At 40.2% G+C, this 8,136-nt stretch overlaps 1 long non-coding RNA gene across 1 annotated transcript; it reads left to right on the top strand.

The window, feature by feature from the left end:
* The first annotated feature begins 1,055 nt into the window (after positions 1-1,055).
* LOC112540355 (uncharacterized) lies at positions 1,056-3,550 on the top strand. Its single transcript, XR_003084438.2, has 3 exons — positions 1,056-1,282; positions 1,897-2,131; positions 3,326-3,550. It is a non-coding gene; the product is annotated as an uncharacterized LOC112540355 (long non-coding RNA).
* The last annotated feature ends 4,586 nt before the right edge of the window (positions 3,551-8,136 follow it).

Raw genomic sequence — 8,136 nt, 5'->3', positions numbered from 1 at the left:
AAGGTTCACATACCAGAAATAGAAACTGAAACAAGTTCAGATGGGGGGAAAGAGGATGACTGGAAATTAGAAACTCCCTTGAAAGGCCTCAAGGTGGATAAGTTGAAGAACTTCTATTTAGTGATTATCAATTCCTTCCTTAGACCAGTTTGTTCAGTTAATTTTCAAAATTGGATGTAAATGACTTTACCCCTAGGGGTTCCCCATACGTGGATTCTAGAAGGGCAACCCTAAATTTAAGATGATTTCTTCCAAAAGAGAAGAGGGAAGAGGAAAAAGAAGGAAGATATATTAACAAAAATCCCATGCAATGTCCAACTTCACTTTTTCTTTTTTCCTGCTAGAAACAAGCAAGCAAGCAAAAGAAAGAAAGAAGGAGGGAGGGAGGGAGGAGACTTTCAGTTTTCTTCTTTGATTGATTTGAATCATATCATCATATTCATCAACATTGGGAGGGGTGTTTCATTTATGCTTATTAGGAACACTTCTGTAGAAGAAAAATTATCAGTAAGAATGAGTAGGACAGACAGCACGAGATAGACTACTGTTAGTTTAGCATATCACTAAAGACCAAGATAGTGAATGAAAAGAATTATGCCCACAATTATTCCACTTTTAAAAGGTGAGAACACTATCTGGTCTGGAATATGGTAAGCCATGAATTTCATGGGATGTGGACTTGCAAACTCTCAGTTGTCTAGTTTCCTCCAAATTTCTTCAACTTTTCCCCCTGAACTCAAAGTTCCTGATCAAAATTCACTTTAATCAAAATGCCATTACAATGTTACTCGACATTGATGAATCTATAACTTTATATGTGCCCACTCTGCTTCCAAGTATGGAGGCATTTCAAGGATTCCAGCATGTCCCCAAGTTCAATTTCCTTAGAAAAAAGTCACTTATGGACTTCTGGGGTGGAAATATGGTGGACTAGCATGTCTCTGTGTACTGGGATGATGCAGAGGCAAAGACCAGCAGCCGGGTGGTGCACCTGAGCTAATGGAGTTTCTCTAGACAAGGAGAAAGCTGTGAGATTGTCCACTTGAGCTCTGGAGGCCAGCTAATCATGAGGAAACCCACAGGATCCAGAGGGACCCTGTGGGCAATTCGCAAGTAAAGAGTGCTAGGAGCCCTGGGAGAGAGCAGTCTGCTCACAGCCTCAAGCGAAGCCTATTTAAAGGACACCGGGTTCACCCAATCCACTTTCTAGAACACTTTTGGATGGAGAAAATTTAAAGTGTAAAGAGACCTTCAAAGCAGGAGAGTGCCCAAAGCCACCCAGGTGAGTGTATCTTCGATCTGTGGGAAAGATTAAAGTAAACAAGTAAGGATACAATTATAAAGAATTAAAAAGAATTAAAAGTAAAACGCTTGCTGCGAGTTTGGAATGCGAAAGCTAAAAATTTACTAAGGGGACAGTTAAATTTGGAGTATTGTCTTATTTAAAGAATTTTTGAATTAATTAAATAAATAATGCATACCTCTGTGGGAAAAAGGATTGTTTAAACTTGCTAAGAAGGATGAGTGGCTTGGAGAAATAATGAAATACCTACAATGGAGGAATGGAATGTGAAGATGGCAGAATTAGCAGAGTTGGCAAAACTGACCTGTTTGGTGAGGGATAAACAATAAGTACTTTTATAAGAGACTGGAAACCTTTTATGGACTTTTTGCTGAAAATGGGAAAAAAGTGAAATGGTCATTTCTGGATTTGATGATTGAAAAAGGATTGAACAAGGGGCTGAAAGAAGTATTGTAATGTTAAGGAGGGAGGAGGGATAATGAGCTTGTAACTGCTGTAAAGAAGGGTGGAATTTTTAATGTAATTACTATTTTTTCTTTCTTTAACTGTATTGTTTTCAGCGTTTTGTCTTTTCTCTTTTTCTCTGACCCCAGTGAATGAAGGTGAAGATTCCAGCCTGGCTTAATTCACTTTTTCTCATCACACTTCAACTAAATTCTCTTCCCAAACAAATTAATAAAAGACGCATAATATAATACAATATATAACACATAATGCAATTTTCAGTAGGGAACAAAGACAGCTGTTGATCTTGTTTTCAAACCCATTTCCCTCCCAGGCTGACTTCCTGCTACACATAGGCTATATTCCCACCACGTGCCAAACCAGGTGAGTTAATCTGACATGTCCGCCAAGGTGTGGAGCTTCACTAGTTTTCATCTTGGGTAATTCTTTTGTACCTTTGCTTTTTGTGCCAACCCAGCTGCTTTGCTTATAGTTTAGTGTACTATGTGAACCCAGTAAATGGATGAATTTAGTAAGTGGGTCAAGGGGTTAAATGAAATCATTTAAATTTCACTCATTGTTCTCATGAGGTCTCTATGACACCGTCCTCTGATCAGAACTGCTGAAACTGATGATTTACTGCTGTGTTGAGATGGGAAACATAAAAAATTTAGGGCAATGTAAGCCCTAAAATAGTTTAACCCCAACCAGCTTCACCCACCCACAGATGGGATGTGGACCCTTCACTTTGTGGCTTTCCATCTCCCACACCTGTTAAATGCAGCCCTTGGCATCCAAAAGATTGTCCACAGAGCACTGGCTATCCTACTCCAGCTGAGGTGGGTCCACTTATGGAAGTCTTAGAGCTTATCTGCACTGCCCAGCTGCCCCATCATTAAAACAGGGAGATGACTGTTTCTGAAAGGCAGTTTAAAGGGAGGAAGAGAAAGTCAAGGAAGGTGAAAGCCATTAACAGATAAAAGAAACAGTAAATGAAATCTCAGCCCTGGGAGAGAAGTAAGGGCAAGGAAGGGACTCTTTTTTGATTACCATAAGGGAGGACAGAGGGGAACTCTGGCAGGCTTTCAAATTTCTGCTATTGTAACTTACAAGAATAGAGTTTCAATATTCCTTGCCAACCTGGCCTACCTTGGAGGGCTGACAGGCAGAAACGGACAGTGTTGCTGTCTGTTAATCCCTCACTCACCTTCAAAGCGACCTCAGAGTTCATTTCTCTATTCTGCTTCTAAAGTTCTCTTCCCCCTATTCTGTGGCCTTGAGTGCGCCTATCGGTTTGGGTGAGAGCATTTCAGTCTGTTGCAGTGGATTAGCTACTTTGCAGTGCAAAATTCTTTGGATTCAATTCCAAAAAGGCACTTTAGAGCATGAAAGGGTGCAAATGTAACACCTGGCTACAATTATTTAAAGCAGCCATGTCTTGTCCTAGCACCTTGAAAAAATTGCAGAGGGGTGCTATGTTTGTACCCTGTGTGCTCCAAAGCAGCTTTTTTGAATCAGACCAAAATGCCCTATAGCTGACTCTGATCTGAAACTCTGGCATTAATATTTTCTCTCTAGAAATCCATTCCCAAGAATAAGCATCAGTTAAACTGACAGCATAACTGCACAGAGTACTTGTACTAACAGCATGCAAGCTCGCTGTCTTTAAAGGAAACGGGCACATTTCTTCTGGCCTTCCTCTGCATAGGTATGGATGTTTTGAAACAAGATGCTAAATTATCTTTCACCATGCCATCTTCAGCAATAATATTCTCATCTACTATAAACAGAGCTCTTGATTCTGAGGGCATGGGATTCAACTCATCTTTCAAATCTTGCAAACATTGGCCTTCATCCCAAGAGCAACAAAATATTTGTTATGTTCCTGGAAACCCCAGGCAGAATTCCAGGGGTCTAATTTTATATGAATATGTTTGGCCTGTACTTTGGCATTTGAAATAAAAAACCCCCACTGAACTCAGATGTTTCTACTCTACAGTCACTCTACTGGTTTAACAATGATTTGCTTTTCCAACATTTTTTGAAAAATAAGGCTCTAGAAGGAACATAATTCTCAGTTTGTGAGAAGTCTTGGAAACAGTTCAGACAGAAAGCTGAATTAAAACTATCTCTGTCTTTCTCTGATGTGTTTCCCATCTACATTTTAAAAATGATTTTTATATCTATTCTGTACAATTCAAAGAGGCTGCTTATTATTGTTGTTTTTATTGTTATTTCTATTCCCTTGTTATTTGGGGGATCGATCGTGTAGTGGAGAACACTCTAGTATATTAGAGTCAGTCCTGGCATTGTTTTCATTATGTAATAAAATGTGTAATAAAATGTGAACTACAGGTAGTCCTTGCTTAGGGACCATAATTGGGACTGGCAACTCGGTCACTGAGCTCTGCAGTCTCTAAGTGGAAAATCATGTAACCACGACAGGCTTACAATCTTACTTCCCCTTCAGTCATTAAGCCAATCACTGTGGTTGTTAAGCGAAATATCACGTGACCATGACTTACCATTTTACTTCCACCTTCTCTATTAATTCTGCTTGTTGAAGCATGCGAATAGCATTCATGTGACCATAGCACGCTGCGACAGTCATAAATGTGCACTGGTTGCGAAGCACCCAAATGGCAATCATGTGACCGTGGGATGCTGCAACAATCATAAATGCGAGGATTGGTCAGAAAGCTTTTTTTTTTTTTTACACTGTTGTAACTTTGAACAGTTGCTAAACAAGGCACTTGGTAAGCGAGGACTACCTGTATTCCTAGATCAGATATACAGCAGAGATATTTCTGATGTTTGAGTGGTGAGGAAGTATATGGTTACAGAAGCAGAACTCAATCTGATCTGGTTTAATTTAGATGTAAATGAATTAAATATAGTAAATGCAATACACTGAATTTTCATTTTGGAAGTGGGCTTCATCAAAGGCTTTTGGGAGGGATGTTTGTGGGCCTGGGAACATATATCCCTGCTCAACAGAGCAAGTTAAGATTCCTGGGCCATATGAAATGTAACTGGGGAGGTGGGATGGATGTGCAGATATAGTATCTCTTTTGGTCTTCCTTAGTCAAAAGTATACATCCAAACTGCACCAAATAGAAGTAAGGTAACAATATGTATTTTGAGAAGGGAGAATTAATATAAATTTTGAGAAAAGCTTTGAGAAGCTTTTAATTCAGATAAGATAATAACATTGAACCCAATTTGGGACCGCAATCAGCCTCGCCCTGGTACTTAAGACTGACTCCGCTTCCTGATTTTTTTTTTTTAATTCTCTGTTCTTATTTGATTCTCTTCTCTCATATAAATGTCCTGGAGGAAAACTGGCTGTCTTTCTCCCTATAAATCCAGCATGATGGGCCTGTCTGTAGGAGCTGCTGTAATACAAACAATAGTTAAACTTGTGAATGACAAATGGAGAAAGTGCAGGGCAGTGAGAATGGATGTATCAGGTGGTGATTTATTTTCCCTAGATTGCCATTGTTTTCCCTGGAGCAAATCTGTGCACGTTGCCCTTGCTGATTTAAGGGAGGGAGGGAGAAGGAAGCAATTAAGATGTGCTGCCCCAATACTCGCCAAGTAGCCTGAGCACTTTGGCTCCCTGTCTCAGCTGGCTGTGTGCCCACATGGAAGCAGACAATGATGTCCTGCCAGCCCTACAATTGCCCAGCAGGAAAAAGATACTCCATCTCCTGAAAATTGATGGCGTTGTGCGTCTGTGCTTGCAGAAGATCCAGCTCAGAAGATGACAGGCTCCAAAGGATTCCATGTAATAGCTTGAACTTTGGTCTGTATACCAGCTGACAGAAAGAAAGACTCTGCTTACAGTCACTGTTGGAGGGATGAGCCCCTCCTCCCCTTTGCACCTGGCTTTGTAATCTGTTGTGCTTTGTTGGCAGAGCAAGACCAAACGGGACACGCCTTCTAACAGCACAGAATAGCCTAGGCGAGACCCAGCCTGCACTGCCTGTATTGCCGGTGGAAAGCCAGCTCCCCAATGTTAACTCTTACAGTACTGATTTCTGCTGCCTTCTTCGTCTGTGCTCTAGCAGGGCATCTCCTTTCTATCAAAGTGAAGCAGCTGCTCTGATCAACAGGGATTGATGTATTGCACTGGCTGGACCTGGCTCAGTTTATTAAGAAAGTTGCTTCTGCACTTGAGAAATTCATTTCATAGGTGAGAAAGGCTCGATGACTTCATTACAGCACAAACAGCCAAGATGGGTTGCTCAAGAGAGTCATTATTAGTAAGTAAACAGAACCCACCCAGCCTTTGTTTGAATTATGGCACAACTGCCATTAGGTGAGGTGACTTTTGCTTATTGGGAAGAGAAGAGTATAATTTCTAGCTGAGCAGAAACCCAGCATTCTTTCTATAGCACATCATTCCAACCATATGAGAAGCATGATGTTCATATATTTTTCAAAATGAGATAAACACTCCTTATATTGTAGCTTCCAATGGTCCACAAAAGAGACCAGTGACAGTTGGTGTTCATTGGCTTCTTAGCTGAATGCTCATTCTCTGATTATCCATTCTCAGAGGTGAAACTTGGCCCAGATTTGGAAAGTAAGAATGCCAAGTAGACTCTCATATCCTTCCAGGTGGAAGTCCTCTAGTCACTGCTCATGGACATTAAGGTCTGTGTTTGTGGACCTGGCAAGGAAATAATGGCATGTTGTAGGACTCCAGAAAACATTCCCACACCCAGAGAAACAAAGCACATGTTTACCATTTCGCCTTCTATTGGACTTGCAGGACACTGGGTATGGAAACCAACCTAAGATTTTCACAGGTTAGGACATTAGCTTTTACAGTTATATTCATTTCTTTCTTTAGAGTATTTGTGTGCTGGCTACTCCCTTAAGGGTTCAAGGTGGCTTACACAGTGCCAGTGTTATATAATAGTTAAAATGCTGGCCTAGGACTGAGGAAACCAAGGTTCAAGTACACCCTTAGCCTTGAAAACTCAGTGGGTGACCTTGGGCCATTCATTCTTTCCCACCCCAACCTACCTCACCGATGGTTGTGGGGATTAAAAGGAAACCTCCATGTAAACTGCTTTTAACTCCTGGGAAAAGGAATGTATAAATCGATGATGATGATGATGATGATGATGATGATGATGATGATGATGATAAAGTACAGTTAAAACCAACCTTTAACATTATTTAAAAAAAATATAAAATAATTTAAAAGTTAATTGAGTTAAAATAATTCAGAGGCCTGTATAAAGAAGTATATTTCAAATACCCTCCTAAACCATAATCAGTAGTGGTCTGCCTTTAACCCCAACCGTAGTTTGTTCCAAAACATGGGCCATATCACAGAGAAAGCAGAATCAATCATGTCAAGTGTATCTACAGAAGGTGCCCTGTGGATGATTTCATAGTGTGTGCCAGACTATATAGGAACAGGCTGTCCTGTATGTGGCCTGGTCCAGCTACTTCTGCAAGCTGCTGCCAGATTGCTTTCAGGCTTGATGCCTTTCTTCTGATGGAACCTCCTTCACCTTTGTGGCCTACATCCATCAAACAGTAAGTAAGTACCCAGCCTTTTCAACTGCAGGATCTTTTGGCAGTCAACAAACACAGGAACATACAGCTGTTTGTTCTGTTTATTCTAACATTCAAGGCGGCTTGCAGCAAATAAAAATAGAGAATATTTCTATATCATCTTGTAGTACATAACACGTTTTGCCATTATCTCATTTATGTTCACAGCAATACTGCAAGGCTATTTAATGTGAACAATAATGGCTTTTGTAAAGCAACTAATCCAATACAGAACATGGACTTGATATATAGAAATATGGACAGAGCATTTTTCTGTCAGAATATTAGAATTGAGGGTCATCCAATGAATCTGTTTTCACACAATGACAATGTTGAGAAGTTCAGCAATTCAGAAAATATCAAGAGAGGATTGAACAAAATTTAGAGAGAATAAGGTAGTCAGTAGCTACTAATTATAACTGCTATCTCCAAATCAAAGCAGCCTGCATCAGAATATCAAATTGCTCAGGATTAAAACTTGGAGTGAAATGCTGCCTTCATACCCTACTTGTAGGCTTCCTGGAGCTTTTAGGTTGACTAAAAGAATGATTAATCTGACCCAGGAGAGTTCTTTTAATATAATCTTAATGTTCAGCACACAGTTATTCCAAATCAAATGTGTTCACCTGAAAGATACGTTTTGCTACTTGAAATTACATGATGTTGGTTTCTTCGCTTACAGCACATCTTAGATTATACTGCTGTGCTGATGTGTAACAACTGAGGAGCTGGAAGAAAAGTGGTCCTTCAGGCAAGGAACAATAAGGACATTTCTTAGGAGAGGGGCATGTTTTGGGAGCATGGCAAGAGCGCGG

Source organism: Python bivittatus, unplaced genomic scaffold (genome assembly GCF_059951505.1).
Source record: "Python bivittatus isolate LINGU-HERP-01145 unplaced genomic scaffold, Pbiv_v1 ctg000080_np1212, whole genome shotgun sequence".
Classification (NCBI taxonomy): domain Eukaryota; kingdom Metazoa; phylum Chordata; class Lepidosauria; order Squamata; family Pythonidae; genus Python; species Python bivittatus.
Note: the sequence above shows the minus strand (reverse complement) of the source record. Positions and strands in the feature narration are given on the sequence as shown.